This window comes from Mus caroli, unplaced genomic scaffold (genome assembly GCF_978045245.1).
Source record: "Mus caroli unplaced genomic scaffold, Mus_caroli_1 scaffold_11, whole genome shotgun sequence".
Lineage (NCBI taxonomy): Eukaryota > Metazoa > Chordata > Mammalia > Rodentia > Muridae > Mus > Mus caroli.
In genome coordinates, this window is record NW_028227266.1 from 41816663 (window position 1) to 41831172 (window position 14510).

A 14510-nucleotide genomic window follows, 5' to 3' on the forward strand; every position below is an offset into this window, starting at 1 on the left:
TCCCTCCTTTCATGAGTTCAGGCACATATGCCACAGCTCACATGTGAAGGCCAGAGGACAACTTTTCAGCAGTCAGCTCTCTCCTTCCATGTTGTTTTCAAGGGCAGCCCTCTCTCGTGTCTGCCACTGTGCTGTGTGTCTCCCAGGCCTGCTGTCCCTTGCGATCCAGGTTATTACCCTGTTTTGTCCCCTTTCCTCCCACAGGAGTGCTGGGACTGCAGATGCTCACACCACATCTGGCTCCTTATGTGGGCTCCAGGAATCCAGAACTGTGTTGTTAGGGTTTTGCATCAAGCACTCTACCCCAGTGAGCCTTCTCTCCAGCCCTGGCTCTCACTTTCAGAAGCCTGTTATGCACCAGTCATGAATCAGATGCTTACTCTGGATCGCCTCATTTCAGCACAGCCTCACCCTGCACTCTCCAGGTGACAAGAATGATGATATTGTCGATGACATCAGAGGCAACGCCATTTCCCACCATTCTCACTGAGTACACAGCTCCAAGAGCCACTGCCACATGCACATGACATCACAAGACACTTCCCGATCACCCTATAAAGCAGAGAAGGAGAAGTTGTCTCCAGCGTTTCCTCCACCTCCTCCTACCACACACTTCCTGCCTCCAGAGGCTTCAAACAGCAGACAAGCGAGAGAATGCTGTGTTGTCCCTCCAAAACAGAGGATTTGTGAAACCTGAAGATGCAGGTCCAGTACAGCCAGAGAAATGGGATCTGCCAAGAGGAAATGACAGCATCAGGGTGCATCAAAGACAGCACGTGGCCATATCGTCACCAGCTCTAACGACAGGAGAGCCAGAAGCAGTATGTCCCACTTTCCTCCCTGGGACCCATAAAAATACCAAGGAAGGCAAGAGAGTTAGTGTTTGTCTTTTGTTTGTTTGTTTGTTTTTATGCCAATAAAGACAACAAAAAGCTAGACTCCCATCCTTGTCACAGTGGACAAAAGAGAGTTTTCCACTCCTCACCATGCCTTTCACCTAAAGCCACACTTCTTCACAGTGCCTTAGCAAGGAGATGTTAATCTGTGGACCACCGATGCCCCAGATACCCCAGAGGAACTACAACTCCCTAGGCCCCAAAGCAGCTTAGAACAGGAGCAAAAATTGTAAGTCCTTTGGCTCTGAGCACTTGGAGCCCCCTTCCCAGGCAACTGCCAGTCAGGCTTTGGTTCCTTCATTTCCTATGCCAAGAGTTCAAACCCCAAAGGATGAGTCTATACCACACGGAGCTGAGATCAGCAGTGCAGAGGCTGTCTATACCATACTTCACTGAAAAATTATTTTAGAGTCCTTTGGAGGGGAGCAGGGTTGAGACAAGGTCTCCCCAAATAGCTCAGGCTCATATCAAATTGTAATGATGTAGCTCAAGTTGGCCTCGAACTGGAAATCTTCCTGCCACCACCATCAAGCTCTAAAGGAACTATTTTACTCCAAAGAGAGTCTCCTATTCCGGTGCCTCATCTTTCTCTCCCAGCTAAAATCCAGACGCTTTGAGAAATTTTCCTGAAGACCCAGCACACCCAGAAAACATCAACACACGCCACAGACTTGCAAAGGGAAGTTCCCAACGTGCCTTGGTCACGTGACACGCCTGGGCCAGGTACCAAGCTTTCCAATGGACTATGCGGAAGGAACACAATGGAATTGGATGTGAAGGTTCGACGAATGAGAAAAGCCCGCCTACTTACTTCCTGTCATGTCTGTAGGTAACCAATAGCTGCGGGTCTCAGCATGCTTTCTGAGGTTAGCAACACAGTATTTGAAAGGAACAAGGGGATCAAGATAGCTTGGGGAAGTGCCCTCTATTAGAAGTCAGGAGACTGAGGTTGAGTCTGTCTGAGCCTCCTACCACCTCTGTGACTGGTGTGGGCAAGCCTCTCCTCACATCCCTCCTACAACTACAGCAAATATAGCAACCGTCTCAGTCTTTGGCTCCCCAAGGAGAAGACTTTCTGCTGGAGTACAGGGAGTACAGGCAGACCCAGCAAGTGACCAAGGCTTATTTTATTTCTTAAATTACAATACTTATTTTGAGGGGGCATATGGGCGCATGCCATGAATCATGTCCATGGCAGCAAGACCCTTTACTCAGAGAGCCATCTCCTCCCACCAAGGTTTATTTTAGCAGGGGTGAAATCAAAACTAAGTAATTTTTCTGGAGTGGAGGGCTGGCTAAGTGAGGCCACAAGCGCAAAGGGCTGCCTCTGCGACCTGGACCTCTCTAGTGTCGCGTTTCACCCCTACCCGCCTTTGGTGCAATCTGGGGTGATCCTTTCCTGAAATAAAGTGAAGGCTTTCTTTGAAGAGATTCTTACCCACAAATAAGTCTGTTACAAGTAGGTGTGTTAGATACAAGAACATGTGTCTAAAGGTGTAAATGCCACAATGTCGAGAAGTTTGCTAAGGAAAAGGGCAATGGTGTCCCGTATGTGCCCCTTAGGGAAGGTTATGGGAGCAACCCAGAGCCTTCTGAGATGGCCTTGGTTGTTTATCTAGACCCCTGCCATTCCTCTCAGCATAGCACATCCAGCTATTAGCTCTCTCACTACCCTCTCTAGTGGTCCCAACCTCACTGTTTTTTTTTAACCCTAACATTTGTTTTTTCTATGATAACATGACAACGACCTGTACTCCTCAGTGGATAATTTGTTTCATTTGTAAAACCACAGGATCCAAAGTCCTTACCTGTGGGAACTGACCATCTGACTAAGAATGAGGTATAAGACCTTATGCAGAGGGCTGCTTGTTTTTTTTTTTTTTGTTTTTGTTTTTTTAAAGATTTATTTATTTATTATATGTAAGTACACTGTAGCTGTCTTCAGACACACCAGAAGAGGGCGTCAGATCTCATTTCGGGTGGTTGTGAGCCACCATGTGGTTGCTGGGATTTGAACTCTGGACCTTCGGAAGAGCAGTCGGGTGCTCTTACCCACTGAGCCATCTCACCAGCCCTGCTTGTTTGTTAAAGGGTTTTGTTCTCAGATTTTTGTCCTAACGTTTTCTTTTCGCAGTGCTGAGGATTGAACCTAGAACCTCCTGTTTGCTAAGTTGGCACCTTACCCCTGAGCTACACCCCTAGCTCTCCTTGACTCTTCAGTTTGAAACAGAGCCTCTCTCCGCTGCCCAGGCTGCCTTGGACTTTTGTACTTCTTGCTTTGGTCTTGAAAGTATCTAGGAACACAAGTCGGCACCTCTGAGCCCGGCTTTTTCCTCTGGGGCTACAGAGCCTTTGAGAGCCAAGGAAAGGTGGGGTTTGATGAGATAGGGAAGACTGCATGAGGAAGGACATCATGGCCCTGAGGAATAAGCTGGTCCTAGGGGTGCACATCCTATAGACTTGCATCTCGCCACAGGGACCCCTGAAGGAGGTAGACTTTCATCACCATGGGGATAATGAAGGAGGCAGGCTTTCCAGTCATCTAAACCAACTTAGGAGGGATGTAGTGAGGACTCACCAGGTAAAGGGCTTTGCCATGGCAATGTAAAGACCAGAGTTCAGGTCCCCAGAGCCCACAAAAAGCCAATTAGACATGGTGGCCTGCCTATGAACAAGACCCAGAGATAGGGAATCCCTGGAGCAAGCCCGGCTAGTCATACTGAAAAATGGCTCCAGGTTCAGCAAGAGCCCCCACACCTTGATATACAAGGTGAAGAGCAATTGAGAAAGACATCCAACATACATACACACACACACACACATCCATGCATTCACGCATGTGCCCACACACACACCACATTCATCCAAACAAGTGCACCCACACACATGAACCCACACAAACATGCATGCATACCACCCTCCTCTCTCTCACATTCACACACACACACACACACACACACACACACACACACATTCAAAATACATGAATAACTTAGGAGCTGAATTCAGCAAGAAAAAATAACCACATCAGCCCCACTGTGAAAAGTCTAAGTGGCTCATGTCGCAGGGAATGGAGGAGGTAGACAAGGGAGGAACTTCCATGCAGGGTCCCCTAGATCCTTAAACAGCACAGAGCAAGGAGTCCTTGGCATCGGCGTCAGGAGCAAGCGAGAACGTAGAGATGGGAGAGTGGGCGAGCTGAATGGGTGAGGTGAAGGCCTAGGAAACTACTTCCTTCGTTCCGTAGAAGCAGCACACAGGAGCTATCTTAAGCACTGCCCCCCAGCATCTGGAGGGGGCTCCGCAAAGCCCTGGGAAAATGCCAGTGTGGCAATTTAGTGGTGAGCAGCAACGCTAATGAGTGCCAAGAATAACAGTGGCTTCCTAATGGAGCCCTTAATGAAGACTCATTTTGGGTTTTATTAACGCAGAGAAAAAGCACACACTCTTTTTTTTTTTTAACCTCCTCCCGCTCTTGGAAAGCAGGCAAGAGAGAGCAGCCTCGACTGCAGCCCGTCAGACCCATTTCTAGATCCTGCTTGAGGTGCAACATAGGCTCAGGGAAGAAGGTCAGGCTCTGAGATTCAAACTCACAACTCTTTCTCGGCTCTCTGTACCCTACACTTCAGATAGATAGATAGATAGATAGATAGATAGATAGATAGATAGATAGATAGATAGATAGATAGATAGATAGATAGATAGATAGACAGAGAGACAGACAGAGAGAGAGAGACAGAGAGAGACAGAGACAGAGAGACAGAGGTAGACGGAGTGGGGGAGAGAGAGAGAGAGAGAGAGAGAGAGAGAGAGAGAGAGAGAGAGAGAGAGAGAGAGAGAGAGACTGCTGGTGAGGCTTGTCTCTAAAAATTGTAGGCAAGCTAGAGATTTAAAAAAATAAAACAAAACAAAGAAGATCCATCCCCAAGGTGATGGCAGCGATTCTAACAGACAGATACTTCCCATTAGATATTTAATTAGCAAGAAATCAGGTCAGAGCACTCTCCCCTCAAGAGACTAACACTGTGCAGCCCTCTAGGCTGAGGAAGGGGTGTCTCACCTCACCCAGTGGTGCCCCCGCCACCCTGCATCATCAGGAATGTTGGTGGCTTCAAATGCAGCAAGAGAGATCCAGATCAGATCTACTAGCTGTCAGACCTACTAGCTGACCTCAACGCTAGAAAATCAAAACCTTGGGGCTTTGCTAATGACGTGTCTTCTGATGAAACCTTGTGCTTTATGAAGTTAGGGACTTATTAAAACAGCTGGTGTGGCTGTGCTGTAGTCCAGGATTTCCTGGGCCTCGCCCTGTGTGACTTCTCCCTTTGCATCTTGTTAGTCTCCCTCTCCCAGACCTATAAAATCTAGATAATGAACCAGCTCGGGGCTGGAGAAAAATGGCATCCGGAGGTCCTTCTGGGATAGAATCTAGAGGAATCCCTGAAGCGCCAATAGAAGCCCAGAGCACAGCATAGATATCCCTTGCACATCACAGATGCCAATCAGCCTGTTAGGTAAAATTCCATCTTACAGGTCATTGACCATCTCATGTTGGAAGCCCCAGCAGAGGGATCACAATTGTCCCCTAAAAGCTCTCTGGTTGACACCACGATCCAGGCACATGCATGGCTCACGTATACTTACCCGACTCATGGTGAATACTGTGGGAACCTGTGGAGTGGGTGTGGGGAAGGTTCTCACAGATCCTTCCAGGATGGCAGTTGTCTTTGCATGGATCGTGAATAGGCCTGCAAGAGAGAGGAGTCAGTGTCTACCTGGGGAACATGTATATACTCACAGCATTATGGGTGCAGGCCGGAGATGTGGCTCAGTTGACAGAGTACCTGTCTGGCACATGCAAAGCTCTGGGTTTAACCCATTAACCCATAGCACGGCATGAACTAGACATGGTGGAACATGCCTCTGAGCCTACCCAGACTCCCAATATAGACACAGTAAGACCACCCTTGTGTTCATTATGGGTTCAAAAATAAGTATTTGTAGGTGTTGGGTGAGTTCGATGTACCCCCACACTGTGTAAGTATTATTTTGTCTCTTTTAACAGCGGGGAGCAAGACATAAATGGAGTGAGACAGACATCTCAAGACAGTTACCCAAGGTCACCCAGCAAGAAACTGGGAGAGCCAGGCAACAGAGCAGGTCTTCCCATGAAGCTCCCAGGCCACATCTGTAAACAACATAGCTCTGTGTCCAAGGGACCACAGGCACTGGGAAGTCCGGGTAGGGGCTTTTCCTGGGACCTTAGAGAAAGTCAGGGAGTTAAGAAGTCACAGACCAACCAGGAAAGATGCTAGTGTCTGGTGACCATCTGCTGAGTGCCGAGCTCAATGGCACCCACCCCCTAGGCAACTCCATCCAAGGTTCACAAGCGTCTGAGGTCAACAGGACTTCCAGAGAGACTTCAGTTCAGAGACAGCAAGCAGCTTTCCCAAAGTCACACAGCTAGGAAATGGTGGGCAGGAGATCTGAACCTGGCTCTGGGAGGGAAAGGCAAAGCCACTGACTTTACTGGAAAGCACAGAAGATGGGAGGGAAAGTGTAGAAAAGAGTTCAGAGGCCACCATGGGAGACCTTTTTTCTCAACAGAGGGCTTGTCTTCCTTGGCTCTGAAAAAGCAGGAAAGGAGAGCGAGGAGTTTCTTGGTCTGTAGACATTTCCCCCCTACCAGACTGTTCCTCATTCCCCAGCAAAACCATGGAATGGCAAAGGAATGCAGAGATTAGAGTCCTCTGACATGTAAGCGGGCTGAAGAGTTTTTAGGCACCAGTCTTGCTAATCCATTTTCCCCAGAAAGGTTCCCACCCCATCTGCTCACAGAGCTCCCAGCACAGGACTGCACACCAGCGACCACCGTTAGCATCCTCGATGGCCACACAGCTCAGCTGCCAGCAGTGTCAGGGCCAAGTGGCTCAGATCAAGCCCTGGCTCCCAGACGTAGAGCCTCAGTTTCCACATCTGTTAAACAACACACAGACCTGCCACAGCATGGAAGAGCCTGTCACCAGCCTCCCTGCGAGACTGTCCCACACTGTTCTCTTCTTCAAGCCAAGTCACCACACAGCTCACCCTCCATCCCAATGCCTTAATCAGGGAAAGAGCACCATCCCATGGGGCTGTCACCCTCACGCACAGAGGACAGGGGCTCCAGGAAAGCCATGTCTGGGACGACATCCTGGGGATCCGTGGAACCAGTGGGTGGTTCTCACATCTAGACAGGCAGAAGGGACAGGGTATGTTACACAAGAGATTCTAAAAGCAGACGGACCCACAGAGTTTGTGACTTAAATTGGCACATGCCAAGAGACAGAGTGCCCTCTGCATCCACAGGGTCCGGAAAGACCCTCAGGCCCCCGTGAGACCAGGGAAGCTTCCGTCCTAACAGACCCAAATGGGATCAATGACAAAGGGTCAAGTGCCCACATTGTGCCCACACTGTGCCCACACAAGCTCTACCTCAAGCTACTCTGAAAATAGCTCTGTGGCAATGTCACCAAGCTTGGGCTTCAGCTCTGTTTCCTGCCCTCCTCCAGTTCTTCCAAGAGATAAATCTAGCCACCTACCCCCCTGCAGGCCCCTGCACCTTCCCAGTCTGTCACTAGTCCTTTAAATGTCACCCTATCCCCCTTTTTCTTAGGTTAAGAGGCTCCCTGCGTCACTGTAGCCTTTCCTGGGGCTTACATGTCAGAACCTCCTGGGGTTGAGCAGCCATTTCAAAAGCCATGCCTGTGCATCCATGCTGTGTCCATGCTGCATCCGTGCACCTGTGCATCTGTGCTGTATCCATGCAGCTCCCATGCACCCATGCCTCTGTGCATCCACATCCGTACATCCATGCATCCGTGCTACATCTACGCATCCATGCATCTGTGCTGAACCTGTGCACCCAAGTACCCACGCATCCGTACATCCATGCTGCACCTGTGCATCTGTGCTACATCCATGCATCCTTGCTGCATCTGTGCACCCATGCTGCTCTCCCACCCTGTCTGTCTCACCTCTGCTCTATGTGAACAGCCCTGGAGACCCTGAAGCTCAGGACAGAGTGACACCTGGGGTCCCAGCATTCAGCCCAGAGCCTGGCAAGTAACTGGTTCTAGGAAAAGCCGAAAAGAAACTCAGATCTTCCTTCTTCACAGGGCACCAAGGATGTGTCTGTGGGAGTTGTCAAGACTCCACGGATGACACAAGGCCAAACTTTGCGTGGTATCCTTTGTGAGTTTATTTCCAGTGTCATTGTTCCCAGGAAAAGAAAATTTTGGAGGCTTTTTTCACTCTTTACAATTTTTTTTTCATTTATTTTGTATGGGAGGCAGGACAGTTGTGGAGGTCAGTGGACCACTTGTAAGAGTCTGGTCTCCCCTTCTACCATATGGATTGAATTCAGGTTGCCAGACATGGCCACAGGACCTATACCAGATGAGCCAAAATGACTAATCTTTCTGTGAATAAGCTCTTAAAGGGACCTCATTTTCACGTCTCCTGGCCACCTCCATCCAACCAACTCCAAGAGCAGCATGTGCCTGCATAGGTGGCTCCCTCCTCAAATCTCTAGCCCCTGCCTCTGCACACTGCCCCTCCCATGCCCGCCTTGTAGCGGGAATGTAATTAGGCCTTTCCCAGGATGGCAACCCCTCCTCACAGTTGGGCTGCCCGTCCAAAGGGGATAATTTATGGAAATGGGTAAAGGTGTTTTAAATTATTCAATTTAAATGTAAATAGGGGAGATGGTTTCTCTGAATAAATTGTCTTATTTATGTTCCTCCCAGCTCCCCTCCCAGGGAAACAGGGAGAAGTTTGGAGCCCTCTGGAACACAAGGCCCTCCCTCCTCTTTAAATAATGTGGAAGCAGGGAATGGTGTTTGGAGACACAGCAATGTCCTCAACAACCAATGTCTCATTTGGAATCACAGACATGCAAGAGTTCGCTGACACCCAGCCTCAGGAGGACTTTGGCCTGGTGGAACAAGAGAACAGGAAGCCTGTCCCACCCATCTGGGTGTCCTAGAAGTCACTGCCCTGGGGTGACATGCCCTGCCATCCTCCTGTTCTACTCTGGCTCTCTTTCCAGCTGAGTTCCAAGTGTTGGTAGTCAGCTTAAAACTTCCCTGAATGTGTCTGTGCTCCGAGACAATAAAGCCATGGGACACCTACTCTTTGAGAATCCTTATCCAGCCAGATGCTGGGGTCTGTGAGGAATAGAACTTACTTCAAAGGAAGGCCCCTGTGTGTGTGTGTGTGTGTGTGTGTGTGTGTGTGTGTGTGTGTGTATTTGTTTCTGAGTGTGTGTCTCTGTGTGTGTCTGTGTATCTGTGTATGTATGTGTATATGCATGTGTGCGTATGTGTGTATTTGTGTGTGTTTCCTCTATGGCTCTCTCGCATGCATATGACAACCTATTCCTAGACCAGGAGACACCTGGGATAAGATGGACCTCGGATCCATCCCTAACAATAAACCTGGAAGAGAGCCACTCTGAGGTCTGAATTTTCAGAGGAGCAGAAAAGTCTGTCTCTACCCCACCCATAAGACTGCTCACTTCACACTGGCTTCACACTCCGCATCCTAACCAAATGCTGGTGAGGAGAGGGACCTAAGTCAGCCCCATTGGGTTGTTCAGGTCCTGGGGATGGAGCCAGCTGTGTGCACACAGCCTGCATCCCGAGAAGACATCAGAACAAAGCCAGAGAAGAGCAAACGGGATGAGGTACCTGATGGACAGGCCTTGCTGATGTCACAGCAGACCCGGCGCTGAGGTAATGCTTAAATCAATGCGCCCTTTAATCATTGACCGTGTTGGTTTCAGCCTTCCCTTCTTAGGCCAGCACAGTTCCTTTCTGGCCAATTCTAAGAGCCAGGCAGTCGCCTGACCTCCAAAGAGGAGAGAATCAGACTGATGGCTCAGATCACAGGCCGTGTGGCAAGACCAGCCCACACATAACACAAAGAGCTGTCCAGAGGTTGGAAAGCTTCCAGGGAGATCCAAAAATAGAAAGACTGCATAGCCCAGCAGTGAGGCCATCACCGACCTCACCATCACTGTAAAGTACGGAATGCCTGCCGACTTTGTCCCAGGCAGAGCTAAAGTTCACTGGTAGCAAGGGGTAAGGGACTTGCCTGTCTGAGGACTCAGCATCCTTGCAGTGGACCATACCGCGCTTCCTGGTTGAGCTGCAAACATCTTTCTAAGGTTTGGGAGTAGAGTCTACCTCATGACTCAAGCCTGCCCAAGATAGAAAGCGGAAGCTTGACTCTCCAGTCAGCTGGAGTTCAGACAGTGATTTAGACTCCCCTGCTCAGATTGACTCATCAGAGGCCTGGTCCAGAAGGAAGGAATGTGAACAAGGGGACAATGCCCAGAATCCATCACGCTTGGCAGGGGAAGTAATGGAAGTTTCTGGCAGTTGAGGTAGATGTTATGTCAAGATTAAGCTCTTGGCCTGGAAGTTAGTCAGCGGGGGGCTGACAGCAGGACAGAGGCTCCGCTGGCGCCTGGAGGGACAGTGGTGGCCTTTGCAGGCTCCCCATGGTCTGGCTCTGTGCAGAGTGGGCACGGTGCCTGCCAGCTTAACCTCCACACTGGTTCTCAGCCTCTCCAGCTTTCCCTGTAAGTGTATGAGGCACCCAGAATTTGTCAAATAAAGTCATTTTCTGCCTTGGCAGTTAGAATTGGCTCCTATCACCACAGTTCCAAACCCTGAGTCCATTCAGGCTGCGGTAACAAAGTACCATAGGCTAGGAGGCTTATAGACATCAGACATTTATGTCTCCCAGCGCTGGAAGGTTGGGAAGAACCAAATGAAGAGCTTGGCAGATTCGATGACCAGTGAGGGGGTTGAGGGAGCCACAGCATCTTCCAGCTGGGTCCTTGTGTCGTCTACCAGGGGTAAAGGGTCTCCGTGAGCCTCCTTTATGAGGGTATTAAGCCCATTCCTGAGGGCATTAGAGTTTCACCATTCATCATGCAGACTTGGTGGGGGATGCATCCAGACCACAGCACTGACTGACGTGGAGGGCTGCTCTATCCCTAAGGAGCTCTTCATCCTGATGACCCAGACTGGGCAGCCCTTGCTTTTAATGGTCACCTCACTCTGGGGCCTGAACTTTGCTCATGGCTTCCTTTTGTCGGTCTTCACAAGAGCATGGACTTCTATTTCAGTCTCTGGTATCCCATCCCCCAACACACACGCACAGGCACGCACACAGGCATGCACACACATGTGCACAGGTATACAGGTGCACGCACGCACACATGTAAACACACACACGCAGCACTCTGAGATCCATAAGACTTAGGCCACATCTTCTCTATCCTTACATCTCCCGTCTCCTATAGAACCCCAGCTTAGCTGGACCCAGGCTTGGACCAGGCATGGTGGTGTGTCCCATGGTGGTGTCTTCCTTCAAGTCCGGCACTTGCAGGTGGAAACAGGAGGATTAGGAGTTCAAGATCATCTTTATCTACTTATTAAGTTTGAGGCCATCCTGGGCCATAGGAGACCCCATCCACACACATGTACACAAAGAAAGAGACAAGGAGAGAGAGAGAGAGAGACAGAGAGAGACAGAGACAGACGGGAAGGGGGAGGGGGAGGGGGAGAGGGAGGGGGAGGGGGAGGGGGAGGGAGAGGGAGAGGGAGAGGGAGAGGGAGAAGAACGAAAGTCAGACTACTCCGGGCTCCCGTCAGAGCAGCATATGTAGATATAATTGACACTTTGCCTACATTTTCCACCATCAGCCCCCAGGTTCTCATTCATAGCTCCAAGACTGTAGCCCCCATTAAGAATATCCCCTAAAGTGCCACAGTGTGCCCTCTGGCCGCTCACTGGTTCCCCACCTCTGCCTGGCAAAAGACCCTGTAGCACCTCCTTCCGTGCAGCTGGTCCACCATGGTCTGGAAACGCATGTCCCTTCTGGTCTCACATCTCTGAATATGGTTCTTCAGATGGGCTTGGGGATCTGTGCAAGCCTGGCTGGAGGAAGTGAGTCACTGGGGAACGTGGGACGGGCCTGGAAGGTTATAGCTGGCCGTGCCTCTGGCCCTCTTTCTACCTCCTGATTCCTTTTGATGTGAGCAAGCTGCTATGACTGCAGCTGCAACCCATTCCCTCTCCTATGAATCCCCCGCCATGATGAACTACAGCCCGTCTAAATCCCGAACCAGAATAAATCCTCTTCCCTTTAAGTCACATCTTTCAAGCACTCTATCATAGCAATGAGAGGAGTAAGTAAGAGTGGTGGCAGCTCTGGCTGCTCACCCACCCCCACTCCCAGCCCCTGCCCCAGCCCCAGCCCCGGGGACATGCACAGTGTATGTCCTCAGACACTGGGATGATGCTCTTGGGGTCTCTGGAGAAATATACCCACGTGTGGATAGCCCAGGCGTGTCCCTCATCCTGGCCAGCCCTTGTGCACATATACCCCACTCTATCCCCTCTGCAGGAAGAACAGGAGGAAACGGACAAGCTTTCTGGAATCAATTTCACGCCCTTGGGCATGATAAACAACCCAGCAGAAGGAAGCCCTATGAGAGAGTTAATGGCTGTTGGGTAGCTAGATGATGCATCACTTCCTGGGAAGGGAGGCCCGACCCAGAGGCTCTCTGCTCGTGCATCTTTCCTGCGTTCCCTATTTGCCTCACAGCCGCACACATCCAACGACCCCTTCCCAGGAGTATCCAGTGTCTTCCCATGCGGCACACGGCTCACGCTTCCAGGGGGCCTTAGACGGGCATAGGGCAGACTGCAGCTGCCCACGTAGCCTAAGCAATGAGGGTCAGACCTCCAATGGAGTTAGACCATCTGGATCCAAACCTGTTGTCCTAAGTACAATCGACTTCATATGGTTCTTCTGTAACTTAATCTTGCTGTTGTTTGAGTGGGGTTTCAAAAGGGGCCTGACATACTGAAAGCCCTTAGTGACATTAGATATGCCACAGTGGTGACTATGACCATGAGTGCCCCCAGAACCTAGGTTCTCCTCCTCCTCCTCTTCCTCCTCCTCTTCCCCCTCTCCCTCCCCTTCCCCTCTTCCTCTTCCTCACAGCTACTGAGAAAAATTGGCCACCCCCACCATAAGCAGGAAAGAAACACATTCAGGCTTCCTGCTATCGTCAAGTCCTTACAGCTCATATATGAATCAGGCCCCACAACCCCAATCTAAAAAACTGTGGCCCTTGCTACAGACCCTATTGTGAGGGTCCCTCTGCCCACCTCTGTCAAGTACCTATGTTATGAATTAATTCAGCCTGGTTCTTCAACCTTGATGGAGGTCCTCTCCCCCGCTTATCCCCCCAGAAACCTTTAAGAGGAGACAAACACTTTGTGTCTGGAGGGATTGAAGGCGCTCACTGAGACCCTCTCCCTGCTGTGATGACTGCTGTCTCTGGAGTTCAATTTGGCTCAGCACCTCGTTTTCTTGACCCACCTCTATTCTCCCTCTCCCAAACCCAACAGTGATGATAATGGCAATGGTGACAGGAACAAGAACTTCACAAAAAAAAAAAAAAAAAAAAAAAAAAAAAACCTCAAATAGGTCCACAGAGTTCAGCAGAGATGGCAGCAGGCCAGTTGCAAGGCCAGGACACTAGAGACCTTGTAGCTTTCTATCCGTTCTTAGAACCCCACAACACCATGCAATCCATCAGACTGGCATGCCAGAGGAGGGACAAGCAGACAAGGCCCAGTTGTCTCAGATAAGATTGCCTTGCACTAGCCTATAACCACTTGACCCCCCAAAACGTATACCCCCCCCAAACTTACACCAATACAGATGCTTCTCAAAGCATAACCAGCCTCAGCTCAGCAATGCACTTCAGCCAAGGACGGGAGAATGGCTCAAGTGGCCAGAGCCTCTGACGTCATCATGAACCACGGTTGGCATGATCTGTTTCCAGGTCCTAGGAAAAGTCCTTGAGAAGAGGCCTGAAAGGCTGGGTGGTGGTGGTGGCACACGCCTTTAATCCCAGCACTCGGGAGGCAGAAGCAGGCAGATTTCTGAGTTCGAGGCCAGCCTGGTCTACAGAGTGAGTTCCAGGACAGCCGGGGCTACACAGAGAAACCCTGTCTTGAAATAAAATAAAATAGGAAAAAGGAAGGAAGGAAGGAAGGAAGGAAGGAAGGAAGGAAGGAAGGAAGGAAAGGAAGGAAGGAAGGAAGGAAGGAAGGAAGGAAGGAAGGAAGGAAGGAAGGAAGGAAGGAAGGAAAGGAAGGAAGGAAGGAAGGAAGGAAGGAAGGAAGGAAGGAAGGAAGGAAGGAAGGAAAGGAAAGGAAGGAAGGAAGGAAGGAAGGAAGGAAGGAAGGAAGGAAGGAAGGAAGGAAGGAAGGAAGGAAAGCCTGGAGACAGAGGAGTCATAGCAAGAAGGCTTAGTAGGTAAAGGTGCTTGCCACTAAGCTTGGTGACCTGGGTTCGATCCCTGAGAGCCACATGTCAGAAGGAAAGATCTAATTCCTCTGATTGCTACCTGGGTGCCAAGGCTTACACACACGTGTGTGCAATCAATCAATCAATCAATCATTGTTAGAAAGAAAGGAGACAGAGAGAGAAGGCTGAGAGTCGAGGGGCTGGAGAAGGGTGGGCCTGTGTTCCATGGGGGC